The 24,163-nt window shown below is 41.5% G+C and overlaps 1 long non-coding RNA gene across 1 annotated transcript; it reads right to left on the reverse strand.

Annotated features, from left to right (window-relative positions):
• Positions 1-477: 477 nt before the first annotated feature.
• Positions 478-1,774, reverse strand: LOC147452710 (uncharacterized). Its single transcript, XR_015189003.1, has 3 exons — positions 1,616-1,774; positions 1,389-1,488; positions 478-716 (listed from the first exon to the last, which is right to left on the reverse strand). It is a non-coding gene; the product is annotated as an uncharacterized LOC147452710 (long non-coding RNA).
• Positions 1,775-24,163: the final 22,389 nt, after the last annotated feature.

Raw genomic sequence — 24,163 nt, forward strand, 5'->3', positions numbered from 1 at the left:
AGGTAAGACTTACCCAAAGTTGTGTTTTGTTACTCCAACTGCAACTAGTCATAACGAAGTCAACATGCACTTCAAGTTAAGAGCTCCAAAATAAGATTCCCTTCATGTCAAAATGCCTACATAAACCTAAGCAAGCCACATGGCCACGACAAAAGCCAAGTGGCTAATTCATACTTGAGAAGTTTGTTTGGGTACCATATTCTTGAATACTTCGAAATTTAAGCAACCTTCGTGCAACAATGGCATGGAATGCAACATCATTTGTAAGTCACAAACATGAGTGTATCAAAGCTTCCACTCTGGCAACACCATTTTGTTGCGGATTATAACTACATGAAAACTGCCTTTGAATTCCATCCTTTCTCAAGACGCACACAACTGATTGTACACCGACATGTTTGCATCATAGTTTGAACTATGTCAGACCATGCACCACAAATAAACGAAAAAAATCACACAGAAACAAGTCAGCGCGTGTACAAAAGGTAAGTATATCATCTTCCAATTACACTGGCTACAAATACACATACAACATGATTGAGAGTGTAAGATTAAAAAAAAGACGCTAGTTCCACATGAGCAAAATCTCAATGTTGTGGCTCAAAAGCTTCTCAGCTACTCTGCAACAATTGGTTTTATGTAGCAGTTAGTTGATGAAGATGGTGGGGTCACAGCAACACTCGTCAAGCAGGCAACAGCAACAAAGGGCAGCTAAACTGCAATGCAACATAAATACAAATTTAGACAGAGTTTGGCTGGATATCACGCGTTTGAGAACGAATGCAGTAGAAAACTTAACATTTCTCTAAACATAGAACAGTATAAGAATTACTTTGGCATATGCATAGCACCACAGGAACATATGGATGAACGCATACAGAAAATGCAGACAGATTCGGCGTCTGCAAGTTCCAAATCGATCGTACAGATACAAATAAACATATCCACAGTGAGCACGTCGAGTGCGCTCATGTCACTATAACAGACATGCATTTCTAGCATGAAACCTATGAAATATGACCACAAATCGCGCAGCTGCGTACGACAATAGTGAGAAATCAACACATGCATGTGCGGCAAGCGCAGCCCACATACTTGCACCTTAACTTCTTTGGCACAAAATCCAGTACCCTTACCCAGATATCAACAATGGGTGCACAAAATTACGCAAACCCATGAAATATAACCACAAATCACCCAGATATCAAGAATGGGTGCACAAAATTACGCAAACCCATGAAATATAACCACAAATCGCCCATGCATGGCAACAATTAACGCATGCATGAGCTGTAATTAGCGCATCCCACACACTTGAACCACAACTTCCCTAGGAAAAAACCCATTACCCATAACCAGAAATTAATTGCATCTCAAAATCACGTTACCAGCCCTCAAGAAAGCCAGGTCTCCGCGGAGGTGCCTGTGAGTATTGAGGAGGAACCGCTACAGGAGGAGGCTGCTGGTAGTAGCCTTGAGGAGGATAACCTGCAAGCATGCAAAAGACGAATTACACTCCCGAGTACTCTCTCTCTCTCTCTCTCTCTCTCTCTCTCTCGCACACACACGCACACAACACAACACAATGCCCCCAATCAAAAACACTATAACGCACCTTGCTGAGGGGGGTAAGGGTAGGCGTATTTGGGCTCGTCCGCCATGGCTATTGCACTGCCCACAAGAGAGAGAGAGAGAGAGAGGGGCTTCTAGCTATTACTGTCCAGTGTCCACCAATACACACAAAGTAGATTCGAAGGTACACTTTGTGGTAAAGTTGCAAACCGCCTAAATGGAAACATTTTTTTTTTCTTTTTTTAAGCAAAACTCACAATTGTGAGTGAATTATATTGATTATCTCAAAACATTACAAGGTCTTGCCATGCTCTTGTCGATCCATGACATCATCGAGGGACCATAGTTACAACGGCAAAATGGGCAGCCACACTCACAACTGTGAGTTGAGATAATTTATATTAACACGATAAGAATACAATATCCCTCAAGTGCCTTGAGAGGTCTAGGGTTCCATTAGAGACTTGTATACAAAATACATACCAGATGATTAACCTCTTGGGTGTTCTAAACAACTCAAACTTGTATACAGAATACATACCAGATGATTAACTCATAATCTCTTGGGTGTTCTAAACAGCTCAAAGTATCCATCCATCCTTCATCTTTGTTCGCTACCTCTCTTCTTGCTCCTACCGTGTGAATGACCTCAATGCTTGATCGCACAATATCATCAAAAAGAGCTACCTTGAAAGTTCCTGGACTATCATACTTGGTTCAGGTAGCAGAATCTAATCATTTGAGTGCCTTTTTATTGACTAGTGACTTGGGAATAGATGGAAAACTTGATGCAAGTAAAAGCTTTGATAAAACAAAGTTGTGCATTTGCAGTGAGATCCTACTAGCCAAAATACTCTCTCTCTCTCTCTCTCTCTCTCTCTCTCTCTCTCTCTCACACACACACACACACACACACACACACACACAATTTGTGTGTGTGTGTGTGTGTGTGTGTGTGTGTGTGTGTGTGTTTGTGTTTGCAGTGAGATCCTACTAGCCAAAATACAATATCTCTCTCTCTCTCTCTCTCTCTCTCTCTCTCTCTCTCACACACACACACACACACACACATACACACACACACACAAATTGTGTGTGTGTGTGTGTCCCTTATTATCTCGACCTTGTCGATTTTAGACTTGCTTACTAGATGCCATATCCATGCTTAGGAGAGGCTTTATATTAGCTGATTACAAAGAAGTGTAAAAGGAAGACAAACACATATGACAAAAGAGACAAAAGAAACCGCAAAAAACATTCTGCTTAAGTTCATTGTAAGAGAGAAAGAGGGTCAAAAGGTCTACTTTGCATAAGAACCTTCTACATATGAATATCTACTTTACATTCGAGGGTCAAAAATGTCTACTTTGGATAAGAATCTGCTACATGTAAAGATTGCAATTACCACAATGAACAAGTTTTTCTCCAAAATCATTTTTTTAGCATAAAAACTAATGGAATTAGTTATCTACTGAATATGTCGTTCAAACTTTTTTTCCATTTCTTTTTTAAGGAATCAAGAAAGATGCTTTCTTGAATGGATGTGGAAATGGGAAGGCACGGGGCGGGAGCAGGCAGAAGATTTTTTTCCCTTTCATCTTTCTGTGTGTTTGGTGCACGTAACAAAGGGAGACGAGGACTCGAGGAGCACCAGATGCAAGCTACGATTAGTGCGAATCTCTCTCTCTCTCTCTCTCTCTCTCTCTCTCTCTCTCTCTCTCTCTCTCTTTGTGTCTCTGTGTTTTGGAGGCAGGGCAGTAACTGTCCCTCTCTCACTCTTTGCCCCTCTCTTTCACGACCTGGGCCTTGCATGGCATCGTGAGGGAGGGCATTTTGTGGGTGGGAACACCATGGGAGAGAGAGAGAGAGAGAGAGAGAGAGAGAGAGAGAGTGTTGTGTGTGTGTGATTTTTTGCACCACGAGGATCCAAAGAGATAGGAGATCTTCGTGCCTCAAATGTGGGTCATCATGTGTGTGCAGACAGAGCGATTTTTTTGCAACAAGGGAGGCCGCGTGTGCAGGTTTTGTGTCCCGGTCTCCTCATTGGATTCTCTGCACAGGGCGAGGCCCCTGGTTCATGCACGTTGTGTGGCCTTTTTGTGCATGCTGTGAGGCTGTAGTCTCTTGCTATCACATTGGTGAGAGCAAGATAAAGGAACGGGAAGAGTTCGCTACATTGAATAAGATGGTAAGCTATGTGGTGTTCATCAGTACATGTTCAGGGCATCCTGTAGGTAATACTGAAAAGATTGGGCATGATGGACCTCTCTCTCTCTCTCTCTCTCTCTCTCTCTCTCTCTCTCTCTCTCTCTCTCTTCGAGCCTTTCAATTGAGCGCACGCAAGGAACCTCTCTCTCTCTCTCTCTCTCTCTCTCTCTCTCTCTCTCTCTCTCTCTCTCTCTCTCTCTCTCTCTCTCTCTCTCTCTCTCTCTCTCTCTCTCTTCTCGCCTTTCAACTGAGCGCACACAACTGACACATGCAAGACTCGCAGGCATGGTAGAGGCGGGCGACACAAAAGGGGGGAGAGATGAAGGGGGTTGGGCGGTGTGCAGGTCGAATACACTGACAGGAATGCGCCTTGTAGGGTCTTCTCTCAGCTTGGAAGATTCCAAACGGAATCGAATCAACAAAATTAATGAGTTTTAGCGAGAACAGACCCAGTATGTGACCTGCATGTTGGTGCGGCCAAAAAAAAGTATGATCCAATTTAGATAAACCCTTTCACCCCTAAGTTGACAACATCTCTAATTCTTCTCTATGTATTCAATCCATGGTAATGACAACCATATCCTAAATGCTTCATACAAAATTAAGATTAGAAATAATCCAAAGTGGTAATAAGGTTTTTCATCCTTAAACTATATTGCCTTAAATCATTTAGTCATTGGTAATATAACACGGAAAGGTAGTAAAGAATTGAATTAACATAACAAAATTGTGTTCTTCTTCTTCTAAGAAGGGAAGGGCCATTGCAGAGTAATCCCTTCAAATGGCTAGTGTACTACAATAAAATTTAAAATTTACCTCAAAATTAGATGAAAATTGAGAAAACCTAAAAATCTAGTAAATCATCTCTATTCTTTTCCGCAGGTAGGGCTAGTAGACCCGACCAATTTTTGTCTTGGGGTATTTTAAGGGGTATATTGAAAGATCCCCTTTTGTCTTTAAAAAAAAGTGGACAAGCAAAAAGGGAAGCCGATGGCATGTGGAGGGGGAAGAGAGAGAGAATGAAGAAGAAGAGAATCTCAACAGATCCTCTTATGCCTTGGAGACGGCACGTGGGTGGAGAGAGAGAGAGAGAGAGAGAGAGATCCTGTTGTGCATCTGTCAAGTGAAAATTTTTCGGCTCTGGAGCTCGATGGCCTTGGGTCATAGGTGGACAGCCGTGCAAGTCGAGATGCACCTATGGGTAGGTTGCTAGGGACAAAGGTGACGCACGAGAGAGGCAGGAAGCGGAAGTGGAGATGTGACACCAGAGTGCTGCCATGGCGAATGCGTGCAGGTGCAGAAGGGTGTTCCTCCCTAGAGATTAAGGAAGTAACCATTGTGAGGGCCATATCATTCAGTTCTTACAGTGTCTGTCTCTTTTGTTCATCGTGTCATGTTCCTTGGTGTTGGAGGCGCCATGCAGGCAGCAACACAGGAGGGTGTGCATTTAGGTTTTTGTGCGCAAAGCTGTTTCTCTCTCTCTCTCTCTCTCTCTCTCTCTCTCTCTCTCTCTCTCTCTCTCTCTCTCTCAGTAAGGCTCTAGCAATGGTTGGCCGTCAATACTGCACGCCAGGCCACAGTTCTAGGCAAGGAGGAAACGTGCAGTCCCTTTCTCGCCAACATCACGTCTCATCAAGATGTAAAGACCCGCAAAGATTGACCCCCTACTCTCGCACAGAAGTTCATAGATGCTCTCAAGCCCAAACCACGCAGACTATTGTTGTTGTGCATTTCTCAGGTAGGTAGAGAGACATCTCTCTTTGACACGAGGGCATGCAGGCACGAGTGGTAAGAGGGATTGCGTGCTCGTTGTCCTGTGGGAGGTGCAAGTGCTCGCACTGGAAGCACCTGGTATGCGGGACAACCATTTTTTCGACGGGGATGGTAGTCTGTGGGGAACGACGCTAGGGGTTGATGGCGACAGGTTTTGTTCTATTCCTTGGAGGTAAGAATTCAGGAAGTCCTGCCCTCCTCGTCAGCACTCAAATCGTCAGATACTTCTTCTTACATAATGTATGGCAGACAAGGAACCGCCGTGTGTTTGAAGGAGGTTTTGCGGTGGCAAGCTTCGCAGAAATCACTCAAGAAAGCAAAGTGCTAATATGGACGCTCGGGTGCAAGCAACACTCGGAGGATTGGTCTAGGACTACGTGTGCCTTGTTGTCAGCAGATGGAATGCTTAGGACGGGGGAAAGTCTTGACCATCGGTAATTAAAAGATCTCATACAGACAAGTTTATGGACCTTGTGTATCGAGGAGGAGGGGGCGGGTTGGTGGGGTGGCTGCCTTGATAGTCGATGTAATTACAGTTCTTGGATGATGTCATGGCTCGACAAGAGCATGACAAGACCTTGTAATTTTTTTGGATGTTCAATATAATTCACTCACAATTGTGAGTTTTGCCCAAAAAAAAAAAGGAATCTAAGTAAGAAATTAAATGAGATTATAGACCCATCAATTTTTAGAAAAAATGTTTTTTTTAAATACATAAGGAGTCCTTAGTAAAGCGTTGGATTTTTGGTGCAATTGATGCAATTGTGGACCATTGGATAAAGCTTGCATATTATTGCCACATGGCAATAAACTTTTTTGTAGAATATTTTTTTTAGGTCTTTGTGATAGGTGGTGACATTTGTGTACCTCTCTCTTTAAGGACGGGTACTGAATATTGAGTCACTGTAATGGAATTGGCCTATTTAACTTGAGAATAGCGGAAATTAATGACAGTACTTTTGAGAAATAACTTTGTGAGCATAACGGGTGAACATAATTGAAGATATCAACATAATCATAGCAATTAGTTAACTTGGCATGAACAATACATTTGCAAGAGAGAGAATTTAGAGAATATGACAACAGTTGAGGACCGGATTTATGTGGAGCCGGTCCCCCCTCCAATAGGCATTTGTATTATGATTTCTCCCATTAAGAGAGACTTGTTACAATACAATCTTTGCGTTCCTTGTGACCTAGGTGATGCAATGAAGATGGAAAGCTTCATGCATCTGTTACGAGATTGGGCACCCTCCTGTTGTAGTGGTTAACTGCAATTGGGATAGCTGGGCGTAATGGTTAATTATGTGCTGTCTATTTATTTTACTAATTGAGTTGATGATGATTTTGTAGAGTGGAATGCGGGGAGTTGATGAAGAGGCGACGGCAATTATTCTTGGCCATTTTATATTTGCACAGTATCTTAGAACATCATTTCAATAAGCCACTATGGCTCTGTAAATAGTTGTAGTGGGAACTTCCCTTATGGGTCATGCAAGAACTAATGAGCTTCACTCATTTGCAAAAGTAAAGTGGTTGTAAAAGAGGGGCCTCAATTTTTGGCACCTTAAACTCAAAGTAATATATTAAATACCAACTCCACAAGAGAGGTGCCGTGGAGTTTGGGGTTAGATTTAGGCCTTTCTCTTGCAGATTCTCTTCTCTACTCTCTTAAGCTATGGTTATTTTGCTGTGTACTCTCTAATCTAGTCTCCATCTCTTACACATCTCTTACACCTCCTTACAAGCTTGTCTATATCAATTCTCTGTTTACTGTGTGTGTGTGTCATAGTCTAGGTGAGTGTGTGTGCTTGGAAATTGGAAGAAGAGGTGGACAGTTTGATGGTGATGGCTTGAAAGCTTATGTTGAGTACTTTAAGCGGTCGATCTCCCCCTCTTCTCCCAACAGTGGTATCAGAGCCTCAGGTTCGAGGATTAATCGGCACCAGATTTCAGTTTTAAGAAGGAGTTTTCTCTAATCGACAAAACCCCAATTGCAATTCATCGACTTTGCAATTCAAGGATTCAAGGGTTCGTGGAAATTCGAAGTATAATTGATCGAGTTCACAGAAGAAAAACTCGATTGTTAATTGGTGGCTAATCGGCAATCAATTTTCAAATTCGGCTTCAAGACGATCAAGAACGGGTATGTTCAGTGGTTAAATTTAAGCACTAGTTAACCTTGCGTATACATGAAGATACGGACAAGACAGTGAGCTGACGCATAATTGAAAGAAGTCGAAAAGCTTAATTACAACTTTGAAAGAGAAGTTGAAATTGGGAACGGTTTACTAAAGGAAAGAGAGAGCAAGAGTCAAAGCAAGCAGGGAAATTTTAGTCACATCGATTCAGCTTGTCATTGGGAAGCGGCATCGAAAGGCATAAACGAAGAGAAGAAAGAAGGCGAGAAATTTATGTGGGAATCCTTGCTTACACACAAAAAAAATTTCTCGATTGACCTATTCGAAAAAGCTCGAAATTGCTATCAACATGGACGCCCAAGCTGTGTGAGTACTTTTGCCTTCTTGCACTCGGGCCGAAACCTCCTCCTTTAGTCACCATGTGCAATTCTTTAATGGCGCTGTCGTTCTCAGCTTGAGAGAGCTCGCTGTCTTCAACTTTTTCCATGCAATTGCAATTCACACCTTTTAAGTCAAAGTGTGGCCATTAAGAAAGCCTCAAAACTTTACGCGTTAAAAAGTGAGGCTATTAAGCTTCAAGCCTCAAAACTTTACCTCTTTAAAAAGTGAGGCCATTAAGCTTCAAAAAAAAACAAAACAAAAAAAGAGTGCCATTGAACATTAAGCTTGGAAGACATTCCTTACAAAGTTTGGCCAACTCAAGGGTTGAAGTGCATAAGAAGGTGGTCACTCTGTCCTAAGCCGGCAAGCGAGCGTCAAAAAAAAATAATAAATGAACAATACCTGCTCCATTGGCCTAGCTATACAGGAAACTCGAAAATAACATTCAATTTAATTGGACGGTGAAATTACCAAATGTAATACCATTAATTTTGGGAATACGAGAGATCGGGTGCCACGAAATTCAACTGGCTCGGTAACACACCGTCGGACTGTCTATTCTCTGGCAATTTCCTAGCGCATCGCCATTCTGGACTGGACGCCACCGCTCTTTTTCAGTTAAGTACATTACATTTCTGTTATTTATTTTATTTTATTCCGCATATTGCATCTGTGAATATCACCAAATAGCCTTTTTAAGCATTACCATTTAATTATTTACTTTTTTTTAAGAAAAAGAAAGAAAAAAAATTTAAAAAAAAAAAGAAAAAAAAGAAAAGCACGCAATCATGGCACATCTTCCTCATGCACCCACGATTGCAGAGCAACTTCAAAATTTGCAGCAGTCACTCACATATGAACGCATGCGAAGGCAAGAACTTGAAGATAAATTATTACATTCTGCACGCACCGAATCTGCACCGACACCCAAGAAAAACAAAATTAGCAGAAAAGCCTTCACTTTCAAAGATTTTGATGGCACTAAAGATGCTAGCACGGTTCTAGCATGGGTTAGTCAGTTAGATGACTACTTTCATGATGAAGACTTTCCCGAGCGTGAAATGGTAAAGTGTGCATCCAATCATCTCACTAGCAGCGCTGCATTGTTGTGGAACGCCACCAAACAACATGGAAGAAGACCACGCACCTGGAATGCATTCAAAAAAGTGTTTTTACCCCAATTTTTGCCAACACAGTACAAAGCTAAAGCACGACGTCAATGGGATTTAATTCGACAGGGTAGAAATGAAGATGTACAGGGTTACACTGACCGTTTTTGGAATTGTCTAATTCAATTGCAAGCTATTGAACATGTTAGTCGCAGGAAATTGAAGCGAAAGTACATATCAGGCTTGGCACTACAAATTAGTGCTGAGGTAGATATGTTCGAACCAGATTCTCTGTCAAAGGCCATTAACTTGGCTCTCAACGCAGAAAAGAAGAAAGGTGGACATTCCTCTCACACTGATCAACCTGCTAACACTAACCGCAACAAGAGACCTCCTTTCTCTCCTAACTCTGACAGAAGCAAACACCAAAGCCGTACCTTTTTCAAAAGACAAAGATTTGACAATCCTCCTGCCACTGCTCAACCTCATACGAGCAACAACCACAACAACACTCAGCAACGAGGCGACCAACATCCTTTCAACCAGCATTTTCCTCCAAATTCTAATGGTAACAAAAAGGTGAAGTGTTTTAAATGCTTTCAGTATGGTCACTATGCAGATAAGTGCCCAAATGGTCATGCTAAGGGCAATGGTCAATCCAATGGCCATTCAAATGGAGTCAACAGGAATTCAAGTCAAAAATCCTTCAACAACAACCGCTCCAATGGAGCTACTCTTAACCTCATCGAAGATGCTACACCCGACGACAATGAAGTGGAAGTTAACTACGGTGAGGGATATGATCCTGATTATGATAACGATGACAACCCATCCTCAGGTACTCCTATATCTCCTCACACTTTGTTTAAAGTGCAAGGCACTGTTAAGGGTGAAAATGTCACCATTCTGCTAGATGATGGTAGTAGCCATGATTTCATTTCCACACGATTGGCACAACAACTATCACTCTCTGAAATTTCATCACCCCACAAGGTCAAAACTGTTTTTAATAATCAACGTTTTAATTGTAAAACTCAAGTCACTGTTGAAGTTTGCATTGGTGAATTCACACAAGCACGTACATTTTTGGTAGCACCATTGCATGGACTCGATATGATTTTGGGAATGCCATTTCGTCATGAATTTGACCCGTTGATTAATTATAAAACACGTACAATGTCTCTCACTCATAATAATAAAAAATTCTCCATCCAAGCAACACTGGCACATCAAAAATTTCCACTCCTCTCTCACACTCAAGCCAAACGAGCAATTCGAAAACAGGGGAAAACATATCTAGTATTGGTAAATCAAATTTCTGTTGAAACTGAAACTTCACGTAACTCCACACACGATGAATTTCTCTCACAATTTAAAGATTGTTTCATGCATGATCTCCCACCTGGAATTCCACCATCACGCCCAGAAGACCACCAAATTGACATCATACCGGGTAGTGAACCTCCTTGTAGAGCACCTTATCGTGTAAATCCTACCGCACACAGGGAAATACAAACTCAAATCACTGATTTACTTGACCGAGGCCTAATCCGACCTAGTAGTTCACCATACGGAGCTCCAGTACTTCTTGTCAAGAAGAAAAATGGAACCTTTCGTATGTGTATCGACTACAAGGCTTTAAACAAGATCACCATTAAGAATAGGTTTCCTATTCCTAGAGTGGATGATCTACTAGACAAACTGAAAGGGGCAAACATCTTTAGCAAAATTGACCTTAAATCAGGATATCACCAAGTCAAAATGTTTGAACATGATGTCTACAAAACTGCTTTCAGAACACAAACTGGGCATTATGAATTTCTTGTCATGCCATTTGGTTTGACAAATGCACCAGCTACATTCACACGCATGATGAATCGAATTTTCATTGACCATCAAGATTTTGTGATTGTATTTTTTGATGACATTTTGGTATTCAGTAAATCTGAAGAAGACCATAAGCAACATTTAACACGTGTATTTGATCTGCTTGCACAAAATCACTTGTATTTGAATCCTGAAAAGAGTTCATTTTTCCAATCTGAAATTGAATATTTGGGACATATTGTATCGGGTAAAGGAATTCATGTCGATCCAAAGAAAATTGAAGCCATTCAATCCTGGCCTAGACCCAAAAACTTGCATGAGCTACGATCTTTTCTTGGTCTTTGCAGCTATTACAGGAAATTTGTTCGTAATTTTGCTTACAAAGCACATTATTTGACTCTCTTGTTGAAGAAAAACACGCCTTATGAATGGACTGATTTGCAAGAAAGCTCATTTAATGCACTTAAACATGCTTTGACTAATGCACCTGTATTGCAATTGCCTGATTTTGAACGACCATTCTTTGTGGTAGTCACTGATGCTAGTGGTAAAGGTATCGGTGCAGTCCTTATGCAAGATAACCATCCCATTGCTTTCGAAAGTCGTAAATTCAAACCGTCTGAAATAAAGTTCAGTACTTATGATAAAGAATTGACTGCTGTGGTACATGCATTGAAAATCTGGAAACACTATGTAATGGGTACTGACTTGATCATTAAAACTGATCAACAAAGTATCAAATATTTACTTTCTCAGCCTTTAATAGATGATAGACATATTAAGTGGGCCGCTTTTATTCAAAGTTTTCAGCCCAACATTAAATACCAGCCTAGTGAAGAAAACGTTGTAGCTGATGCCTTGAGTAGAAGACCCTCACTTAATCATCTATCAACCATTACGGGAACTTCATTTGACACTATGCCTGACACTTATGCACATGACGATGACTTCAAAACGACATGGTTGCACATGCTTGATAATTCTGTACACACATTTCTCGAATACACTATTCAAGAAAACTTCCTTTATTTCAAACAAAAATTGTGTGTGACTAAATCTTTTCGTACATTAATTATTGAAGAATTGCACAAACCACCTTATGCTGGACATAGAGGATTTGCTGCAACTTTTCAAAATTTATGTCGTGATTTCTATTGGCCTACTATGAGAATGGATGTTAAACAGTATGTGTCCACTTGTTTGATTTGTCAAAAAATCAAAGCAGCTACAGGTAAGAAATTGGGACTTTTACACCCTCTCCCCATTCCTGAAAGACCTTGGGAACATATTTCAATGGATTTTGTTACTGGTTTCCCACTCACAACGCACAAACATGACATGATATGGACTATTATTGATCGTTTCTCTAAACAAGCGTACTTCGTTCCATGTAAGAAAACACTCACAGCACATCAAGCTGCACTTTTGTTTCTGAAGACTGTTTTTCCACATCATGGTTTGCCTAAAGTGATTATTTCCGATCGAGACTCAAAATTTTTTAGTGCTTTTTGGACTACTGTATTTAAAAATCTTGGCACTACACTTGACTTTACTTCTGCATTTCATCCTGAATCTAATGGTCAAACCGAAGTCACCAACCGCACTATTATTGACTTGTTGAAGGCTTATGTTTCCTCTCAACCTAAGAAATGGGATGACTACCTACATATTTTGCAATTTGCATACAACAACACCACTCACACTGCCACGGGTAAATCTCCCTTTGAAATTGTATACGGTCACTCACTTCCTACTCCTGCTTCACGTCTTTCTAATGTTGTGCCTGCCGCTGATGATTTCACTACTGACTTTCATGATATTTATGCAAGTGTGCATTCTGCCATTAAACACTCACAAGAACTTTACACCAAGCATGCTAACAAGCACCGCAAGGCACACCAATTCAAAGAAGGTGATCATGTTCTACTTCGCATCGAAAAACGAAGGATCAAAAGTGTTGATACTAATGTCTTTGTTAAGCTTTCTCCTCGTTTTTATGGACCTTTCAAAATTTCAGCTGTCATTAATGATGTTTCTTTTCGTTTAGAATTACCTGCACATTGGCACATTCACAATGCATTTCACATTAGTCTTTTACGACCATTCAGAGGACCCCTACCTACACACCACATTTACGAAGACCCACCTTCACTTGTAGACCAAGAAGAGCAACTCATCCCTGACAAAATAGTTGACCATGAGACCACCACTACACGCACTGGAATGGTTTATAACCGTTACCTTTTGACTTTCAAGGGCCACCCTAGAGAGGATGCCAAATGGATGCCTGAAAAGTTTTTTCGCAACTTTCCCAACCTTCTCCACACTTTCCATGACTCACGGTCCAGTTGATTTCTCTATTGAGCAACTGAGGACAGTTGCTATCCCTGGTGGGAGGGATGTTACGAGATTGGGCACCCTCCTGTTGTAATGGTTAACTGCAATTGGGATAGCTGGGCGTAATGGTTAATTATGTGCTGTCTATTTATTTTACTAATTGAGTTGATGATGATTTTGTAGAGTGGAATGCGGGGAGTTGATGAAGAGGCGACGGCAATTATTCTTGGCCATTTTATATTTGCACAGTATCTTAGAACATCATTTCAATAAGCCACTATGGCTCTGTAAATAGTTGTAGTGGGAACTTCCCTTATGGGTCATGCAAGAGCTAATGAGCTTCACTCATTTGCAAAAGTAAAGTGGTTGTAAAAAAGGGGCCTCAATTTTTGGCACCTTAAACTCAAAGTAATATATTAAATACCAACTCCACAAGAGAGGTGCCGTGGAGTTTGGGGCTAGATTTAGGCCTTTCTCTTGCAGATTCTCTTCTCTACTCTCTTAAGCTATGGTTATTTTGCTGTGTACTCTCTAATCTAGTCTCCATCTCTTACACATCTCTTACACCTCCTTACAAGCTTGTCTATATCAATTCTCTGTTTACTGTGTGTGTGTGTCATAGTCTAGGTGAGTGTGTGCGCTTGGAAATTGGAAGAAGAGGTGGACAGTTTGATGGTGATGGCTTGAAAGCTTATGTTGAGTACTTTAAGTGGTCGATCTCCCCCTCTTCTCCCAGCAGCATCACAAACATAACATAAACTTGAAGAAAGCTTTAACTATCCCAAGCCTCAGTCCCAAGACCTCAAACACCTTCGAAGGTGGAGAGAGCTAGCAGGGAATGAGGGTAGGGAAGAGGAAGAAGAAACATTTCATAGGAGAAAGAATTAGTTCCTCACTTATCATACTCTTGTTGCTAGCATACATAATAGCATAGTAATGAAGAAGAAGGAGATGGCAAGCTTAAGCATTGAAGCATGGCTCTTGGTTGGATTTGCACTCCATAGCCAAGAGTGTTGGTGTAGGCTCTCAACCTCTACTTGCTTGGAGAAGGAGAGGGAGCTCTTGCACTTTGAATAGCACACAATGAGAGTGTGTGTGGGTGAGTATACCCCCTAAGCATCCCCCTAGCTTGCTTGGGTCGACCCCCCCTTGTAGCTCATGCTTGAAGCTCATTGGACCCCTCCAAGCCTAGCCAATCATGAGCAGGAGGCATTACAAGCAGTAGGGGTAGCCTTGAGACAAGTGTTCCCCCTTTCCCCTTTGAGAGAGAGGGCTAGATAAATGCTAAATCAATTAATTAAATATCCTAAATTACTATTGGACCCCTTGGGTGGCCAACCAATAGGCTTCAGGCATCTCATGAAGGTAACATAGGTAGGGGCCCTACATGTGTCCTTGCTGCCTCTTCAAGCTTGGGCCTTCCTTGTGTGTGTAAGTGTGTGTTCTTTCTCTAGCCCCTAGGAAAAGGGCTCGCCCCCCTCTTTGTAGAGATTCTTTTGACTTTTGGTGCTCAAGCACCTTAGTCATCAAGCATGACTAAGCACTTGGACTAGGGGGTATTCCCACAAGCATCTCAGGCAAGCTTGTCAAAGCACCTCAAGTACCTTAATCATGTAGCAAGTCAAGCACCTCAAGCATGTAGCATATCAAGCACCTCAAGCACCTTAATCAAGCACCTCAAGCACGACAAGCACCTCGAGCTTGGGCCGGGTTCCCGCCTCAAGCTCAGCCCTAGCTTACCTAAGGTCAAAGGAGTTTTACACACATTATTGGAGGTCTTTAATGAAGCTAACCCTAAGGTCTTATGCTCCATTGGTTAGCCTTGCTCTTTGATAGACCATCTCTCATTTGGGCCCCTTTACCATTGGACCCGTGTTGAGATAGATCTATAAGCACATATCTATATCTTAACACTTGTTCCCGTTTATTCTCCCACATTAAGTGATCAATTTAATATGAGAAAATCATTTGGGTTGGTTAGATATTAGATTTTATGACATTACCTCTCTCTTGAAATCATAGTCGTCCTCGACTATGAGGTAGGAGAGATAAAGCCTTAGTCATTAGTCAATCTTACTTAGCGGGTAGAGGATCCCTTTTTACCCTACGACATCTTTCCAAGATGGATGACTAATCCATTTGGTGCTTGGGAGACATAGCTGCCGCAACATGTCTGCTCTTTAGTCCATTTCATTCTACCAAAGTAGAGTGACAAATTCTACTTGGTGTTTGAGAGACGTCGTCATCACAAACATGATTCTAAGCATGCATACTAGTTAAATTTGTGCACAATTAAAAAGAGGACTAGTCTTATAAGACAAAAACATGAGTCATTTAAAAGAAATTTGTACATTTTCTTACTCTAATGTAGCATTGTAAGCATTGACAAGGTTCATATTATCCTTAAGCTGTACTCCTTGCATCCATCTAGCATCTTCAAAAGGATAATTTTTGAACTTAATAATATACCGTCGGATAATCTTACCATGTCGTAGTACCTTGTCTTCATGCCGAAGGATAGCTTCGGGTTGTAGCACCTCTTCTTGGTCTTCAACTTCGGGAGGGTCTTCAATAATTGGTTCAGTTGGTGGCTCTCCTTTGTAGGGCTTAAGTAGGCTTACATGAAAGGCATTGTGTATGAGCCAATGGTTGGGCAACTTGAGTTGATAAGCCGTCTCATTGATGGGCTTCAATATTTGGAAAGGACCATAGTATCTTTTTCCTAGTTTAGCATAATACTTTTGATGGCCCGTAGGATTTTCGTCGTTTGCCTTAGTCGAGCCTTAGGAAACTTGAGTAAGACCCAATCATTTTCTTTGAACATTAAGGCTCTTCTGTGCTTATCAGCAGTAGCTTTTTGCCTTTGTTGAGAGATGGATATAGCCTCCCTAATCTTTTGAAAAGATTCTTGTAGGTCACGGCTATACTCATCGGCGGCGAAGATCTTCCCATGTACTTTGAGTAGCAAGGGACTTTTAGGTCTTCCCTCAATGATCTCAAAAGGTGCTTTTCCCGTAGAAGTATGTACAGTATTATTGTAGACATACTCTACAAGAGGTAAGTACTTTTCCCATTGTGAGCGTTGATCTACTTCGGTAACGTAAGTCTTGAGTAGATCGAGTATCGTAAGATTGGCTATCTCACTTTGGCCATCCGTTTGTGGGTGATAGGCCGAAGAGAAATTCAATCTTGTTCCTAGATTTTCAAAGAGACCTTTCCAGAAATTACTGGTCATTCTAGGATCTCTATCTGACACGATGGATGTGGGTAATCCATGGTGCTTGAAAATCTGAGATATGAAGAGAGTTGCCATTTGATGTGCCTTAATAGTCTTTTTGACAGGAATAAAATGTGCTTGCTTGCTAAACCTGTCGACTATTGTCCATATTCCTGTATTCCCATGGATAGACTTGGGTAATCCAAAGATGAAATCCATGGATATACTCTCCCATGATTGAATTTGGAATAGGCAATGGCTGGAGTAATCCATGTTGCTTCCCTCTATCATACTTGGTCTTTTGGCATACTACACATTTTTATACATACTCTTGTATGTCCACTTTCATGGTAGGCCAATAGAAGTACGTCTCTACTCCTCGGAGAGTAGGTTGAATACCTCTATGCCCCGCATATGGAGGAGCATGGGATTCATACATAACTTTCTCACGAAGGGAATGGGTAACACATAGCCTATTGCCGTGGAGAAGATAACCATCCTGCAAGGTGAATGGTTCCTCTTTCTTCCCCAAAGCAAGGGCTGACATTATGTCTCTAAAGTCAGGGTCAGTAGCATACTCATCTATCATAGAAGATAGATCATTGTGAGTAGCTATAGACATCGCATTAACTTTTGGTCGTCGTGAAAGTGCATCAGCAACTTGATTGTGCTTACCAGCTATGTGAGCAATATGGAAATTAAATTGCGAAAGAAAATTTGCCCACCTCATTTGTTTGTCGGAAATCTTGGTTTGCGTCATGAAATACTTGAGACTTTGGTGGTCGGTTCGTAGGATAAATGGAGTCCCCAATAGGTAGTGCTTCCATGTGTCTAGGGCATGTAGAATAGCTAAAAGCTCTTTCTCATAAATGCCCAAGACTCGTTTATCAATATTGAGCCTTCGGCTCTCTTATGCTATGGCATGCCCTTCTTGAAGCAAAACTTCTCCAAGGCAATCACCACAAGCATCACATTGGATCTCAAATGGCTTTGAGAGATCCGGAAGCACGAGGACTGGTTGGGAAGTAAGTTTCTCTTTGAGCTTTTCAAAAGCATTTTGCTCCTTAGCAGTCCATACAAACTTAACGTTCTTCTTAGTTAAGTCGTGTAGTGGTCTTGCTACTTGAGAGAATTTTGCTATGAAGCGTCTATAGTATGCACACATACCAACAAAGCTTCTTAGCTCATGTAGATTTCTTGGGTTAGGGCATGCTTTTATTACCTCTAACTTTGATGGATCCATTTGGATACCATCTTTAGAGATAATATGACCTAGGTATTGAATCTCTTGAAGGAAGAATTCACTTTTCTTTTGGTTGAGATAAAGCTTGTTCTCCCTCAATGCTTGAAAAATCACTTGGAGATGTTGCTTATGTTCCTCCAAAGACTTGGAGTAGATGATGATATCATCAAAGAACACTCCAATGAATTTACGATTTGGTCTAAAAATTTTCTCCATCAAACGATTGAACGTAGCTGGTGCATTAGTCAAGCCAAAAGGCATGACTAGATATTCATAAAGACCAAACGTTGTGCAAAACGCGGTCTTTAAGATATCTTCATCCACTATCCTTATTTGATGATAGCCACTCTTAAGGTCAATCCTACTGAAGTAGGTAGAGCCTTGTAGCTTATCAAACAGATCTTCTACCCGAGGTACGGGAAATCTGTTTTGGATAGTGATATGGTTTAGTGCTCGATAGTCCACACACATACGGTATGTACCATCTTTCTTTTGCACTAAAAGGACTGGAGAACAAAAGGGAGAGGAACTAGGCCTCACCATCCCTTTGTCTACCAGCTCTTGTACTTGCCTCATGATCTCCTCTTGTTGAGCTTGTGAGACTCGATAAGGAGGCTTGTTAGGTGGTGAGCTTCCAGGAAGTAGCTCAATACGATGGTCATCATCCCCTCGTTTTGGAGGTAAGTCCATAGGGATATCATCGATGAACACATCTTGGAATCCTTTTAGAAAATTAGACAAGTCTAACTCTTCTTGATTCCTATCATTTACATTTGATGAAACATTAGTATCTTTTAGAGACTCTTTGACAAAAATCATGTACGCAAAAACTGAGCTCTTCATTGACTTATCAAAAGCAAGAGGATTTACAAGTGGAATAGTGTGACCACGCTCACTAGCATCTATATACATGTTCTTTCCCCTGTAGGTGAAGTAGATTCTCCTTTCAGGGAACTTCATGTTGGCAGCCATGCGATCAAACCATGGTGCCCCTAGGATAACATCCTGATGTTGGAGAGGAGAGATGAAGAAATCTTCTTTGTCGACATAGCTTTGAACATGAAGCCTCAACTTCCCAATCAAGGGAGTAACGGAGGCTTGTTGTCCCTTGAAAGCTGCGTCAGCTATTACCATATCTCCCATCTCAAAAGCTTGAATGCCCAACTTGGTAGCCAACTCTATTGATATGAAGTTGAGAGTAGAGCCAGGGTCACACAAGATGAAGGCATCATGCTCTCTTACCTTTCCCCAAGCATAGGAGAGTGTTGATCCTTTGCAATGAGCATCCTCTTTTGGAGCTTCGATGGTGGAAGCCCTAGGAGTTTCATTGCGAGTATTCTTCTTGGGGCAAGAACGATAGCCATGTCCTTGCTCCCCACACTTGAAACACTTATGGTCCTTGCGAAAAGCTTCAAGCTCTTCAGGAGAGAGTTTGTTTTTACCTTTGTAAACTCCCTTCTCCTTGGACCGATTGTTGTTGTTGTTGTTGTTGTTGGAAGTGACTTGGGAATTATTTTGAGCATTGGTTTTCCCCTTTGCATCATTTTTATCTTTGTTTTCCATGGGCTTGACATTACGTCTAGCCCCTTGATGGAAATTGATGCGTGAAGAAACCATGGTGTGATGGATTACTTCGGTAATCGTAGCAGGCCATTGAGAGTTGATGTATTCGGCCATCTCTTCAGGTAATCCCGCACAGAATTGCTGCCTTTGCTCGGCAAAGTCTATCTTTTGAAAGACAGTAGCCTTGAGATGTAAATCCCAAAACTTGTATACATATTTGTGGATAGACTCATGGGAGAGGAGCTTTAAGCTGCGCCATTCGGTAAGCACTTTGTCCTTTGCATCGCTTGCAAGGAATTGCTTCATGATGGAAACTCGTAGAGTTTTCCATGTCTTTGGGGCTTCACCATTTCCATGAAGGCTAGCCCACCATTGACGAGCTGATTTTTGGAAGTGCATAGCTACATGGCGTAGCTTAGAGGACTCTGTGAAGCCCTCATCTCCAAAGGCCGCATCAAATTTCTGGATGAAGGCCAACACTTTGTCGGTAGCACCGAAGGTGCCATCATAGGTGAGAAAAGAGATACTCTTTCCTCCCTCCTTGAACTTCTTTAGCTTTCGTGACCTTCGCCATGCAGGAAATGATTTGCGACGTCCTCCCCTTTTGTATTCTCTAGGAGAATAGCCATAACTTTCATCGGAAGAGGAGGAAGGTGAAGAAGAAGGAGAAGAGGGTGACCTCTTCCTAGCCCTTTTCTTCCTTTGTTTCCTCTCTTGCCTTTCAGAGTGATGAGGAGAAGGACTATGTGTTGATCTTTTCCTCTTGGGAGGAGTAGGCGATCGTCTAGACCGCTGTCTTCGTGGAGCCACATCTTCAGAGGAACTTAAACTTTCATTACTTTCTTGCTCTTTGGATTCCTCCTCTCGAATGGGAGAGAGTCTTCTTTTGGGGGTCTCTTCAAGAGGCCTCCTAAGCTCTCTCTCCTCTTGGAGAGGAAGGGAAATTCCGTAAGCACGAAGTTGTTGAGTAAGTTCGGCTTGCAAAGCAGGGTTGCCCATAGCTTGCTGCAACCTAGTGACGAGATAATTCACAAACATGGGAGCATCATCATTAGCACCTTCATGTGAAAAATCAAAGCTATCAATGTTCATTCTACTCTCTTGATTATTGTCAGCCATGTTAACAAAATTTATGTATGTACTTAGTGTATGCTTTGGCAATTCAAAACCTTAGTTTCCACTCCTCTTAGCCTTTGAAAATCGGCTCTTAAGTATCTACACCCATGGCTCGAAGTGGTTAATTATAGAGAGTAGAGGAGTAGGTCTATCATAGCAGAGTTGCCAAGGGCTAGCTCCTTCGGACTTCTTATGGCTCAATAATGATAAAGCCGTAGGAAAGTCTAAAAAGACTCCATTATTAAGTCCAAAGCTCCCGAGGTGTGCACCATCCCCCACATAGTGGGCTCAACAAAACCGATAATAGATCCCAGTTCCACTTACCCTAATATAATTAACAACATCAACCATTTATAGGCTACTTAAGGACCTCTCTTCTTAAGCAAGAAAAGAGAAACCAAATTCTCTGATACCAATGTAATGGAATTGGCCTATTTAACTTGAGAATAGCGGAAATTAATGAGAGTACTTTTGAGAAATAACTTTGTGAGCATAACGAGTGAACATAATTGAAGATAGCAACATAATCATAGAAATTAGTTAACTTGGCATGAACAATACATTTGCAAGAGAGAGAATTTAGAGAACATGACAACAGTTGAGGACCGGATTTATGTGGAGCCGGTCCCCCCTCCAATAGGCATTTGTATTATGATTTCTCCCATTAAGAGAGACTTGTTACAATACAGTCTTTGTGTTCCTTGTGACCTAGGTGATGCAATGAAGATGGAAAGCTTCATGCATCACAAACATAACATAAACTTGAAGAAAGCTTTAACTATCCCAAGCCTCAGTCCCAAGACCTCAAACACCTTCGAAGGTGGAGAGAGCTAGCAGGGAATGAGGGTAGGGAAGAGGAAGAAGAAACATTTCATAGGAGAAAGAATTAGTTCCTCACTTATTATACTCTTGTTGCTAGCATACATAATAGCATAGTAATGAAGAAGAAGGAGATGGCAAGTTTAAGCATTGAAGCATGGCTCTTGGTTGGATTTGCACTCCATAGCCAAGAGTGTTGGTGTAGGCTCTCAACCTCTACTTGCTTGGAGAAGGAGAGGGAGCTCTTACACTTTGCATAGCACACAATGAGAGTGTGTGTGGGTGACTATACCCCCTAAGCATCCCCCTAGCTTGCTTGGGTCAACCCCCCATTGTAGCTCATGCTTGAAGCTCATTGGACCCCTCCAGGCCTAGCCAATCATGAGCAGGAGGCATTACAAGCAGTAGGGGTAGCCTTGAGACAAGTGTTCCCCCTTTCCTCTTTGAGAGAGAGGGCTAGATAAATGCTAAATCAATTAATTAAATATCCTAAATTACTATTGAACCCCTTGGGTGGCCAACCAATAGGCTTCAGGCATCTCATGAAGGTAACATAGGTAGGGGCCCTAAATGTGTCCCTGCTGCCTCTTCAAGCTTGGGCCTTCCTTGTGTGTGTGAGTGTGTGTTCTCTCTCTAGCCCCTAGGAAAAGGGCTCGCCCCCCTCTTTGTAGAGATCCTTTTGACTTTTGGTGCTCAAGCACCTTAGTCATCAAGCATGACTAAGCACTTGGACTAGGGGGTATTCTTACAAGCATCTCAGGCAAGCTTGTCAAAGCGCCTCAAGTACCTTAATCATGTAGCAAGTCAAGCACCTCAAGCATGTAGCAGATCAAGCACCTTAATCAAGCACCTCAAGCACGACAAGCACCTCGAGCTTGGGCCGGGTTCCCGCCTCAACCTCAGCCCTAGCTTACCTAAGGTCAAAGGAGTTTTACACACATTATTGGAGGTCTTTAATGAAGCTAACCCTAAGGTCTTATGCTCCATTGGTTAGCCTTGCTCTTTGATAGACCATCTCTCATTTGGGCCCCTTTACCATTGGCCCTGTGTTGAGATAGATCTATAAGCACATATCTATATCTTAACACTTGTTCCCGTTTATTCTCCCACATTAAGTGATGAATTTAATATAAGAAAATCATTTGGGTTGGTTAGATATTAGATTTTATGACAGTCACACACAATCTTTCTTGTTCTCTTCCACTTTTCTTTTTATCAATTTGCTACAATGTCTCTAAGTGGTTTTTCAAACATTATTTTCTATGTTTTTGAAATATAGTGCAGTTTAAATATTTTATTGCTGTACTTTTTTCAAGAAACATAATATTCTATTGTGATAACAAATGTTATAAAAAATTAGTGTCACTTTATTGTTTTCTAAAACAAAGAAAACATTTATATTGAATTCTTCTCATAGCCTTTTGTAGGCCATAGTGAACTTTCCCCTTCTTTGATGGTGGAGCTTGGAGGTCTTCTTAAAATTGATCACGAGTCAAATAATTTTTTTTCAAAAAGCAAATAACCGTGTAACACAATGTGTATATTTGCTTCTTCTAATCAATTCACACATATAGTGATTTATATTTTAAGAATCTTAGAGTCACTTAATTTAAAATCTCATTATCATCAAGCTAAAGTTATAGCCTATGGAAGCCATATAAGTATTCTACCACCCATATAAGGGGACATAATGTAAGTACTCTAACTCATGAGCGCAACACGCTATGACCCATATCCTACTCCTTGCTTGGTCCTCCACCTTGCCAAGCAATAACTTGATAATTTTCATTTTTTTTTTTGCAATTCCCACATTTTGTGTGATATTTATATTAACAAAAATGTTTCTCACTAACTTTCTATCTTATTGCATTTGTTTTAACAACAGGTGCACATCTACAAAAGGTACATAAGCCCTTATATCACTTTGTGTAGTTATACCAACTAAAAGAAGCATCTTTAAACTTCAATGCTCGACAAAAACCTAGGTTCGTTGTAATCCCGCCTACAAAGCTAAAGGTGAAAAGACCTAGAAATTTTAGAAGAACTCAGTGCATTTAGTATAAAATCTCCACATTTAGTCACTTTACCTCTACTAGTATGTGACCCGCGCGCTATTGCGACCAAGAAAAGCATGGTCATTGAACCTCTCTCTCTCTCTCTCTCTCACACACACACACACACACACCAATGTCCCCCCCCCCCCCCCCCCCCCCCCCCCCCCCCCCCCTCTCTCTCTCTCTCTCTCTCTCTCTCTCTCTCTCACACACACACACACACACACACACACACACACACAGTCTGTCCGCGTTGTGGCTACAACTGCTCCCACCTAGGCCATTAGCTCTTTACTCTCTTGCTACCAGACCAAACTCTTAGTTGCTCAAGGAAACCAATGCACACCTATTGCCTTGAGGACCCATCTTCCACTACCAAGCACTCCCCACCAATGGAGCTTTTGTCCCTTATTCACATCTACACGATCATTAGTAGCTATCCTGATCAAGGTCTTGGTTTTGGTCCCGCGATGACCCACCTCACTCTTTCTCTTTATCTGTCTACTTGCTAGTGGTAGAGCTGTGTGTGTGTGTGTGTGTGTGTGTGTGTGTGTGTGTGTGTGTGTGTGTGTGTGTGTTACCCGGGGGATTCACCATGGAAAACTTACCGCACTACGTAAGTGCAAGGGAGGGGTTTTTTTTACAAGTTACATAAGCGTATAAGTTAGGGGCAGGCCCCCAATAATCTACCTTCCAAACTTAAAAATAAGGGAGGAGGGTATCATATTTGTTTGGGAGGGGGGGTGGGTGAGAAAAGGGAGAATGAGAGAAAGGTTTTGTGTTTCAAAATCATGGCTTCCCAA

Source organism: Adiantum capillus-veneris, chromosome 8 (genome assembly GCF_014529385.1).
Source record: "Adiantum capillus-veneris isolate H3 chromosome 8, ASM1452938v2, whole genome shotgun sequence".
In the NCBI taxonomy this organism is placed as follows: Eukaryota; Viridiplantae; Streptophyta; class Polypodiopsida; order Polypodiales; family Pteridaceae; genus Adiantum; species Adiantum capillus-veneris.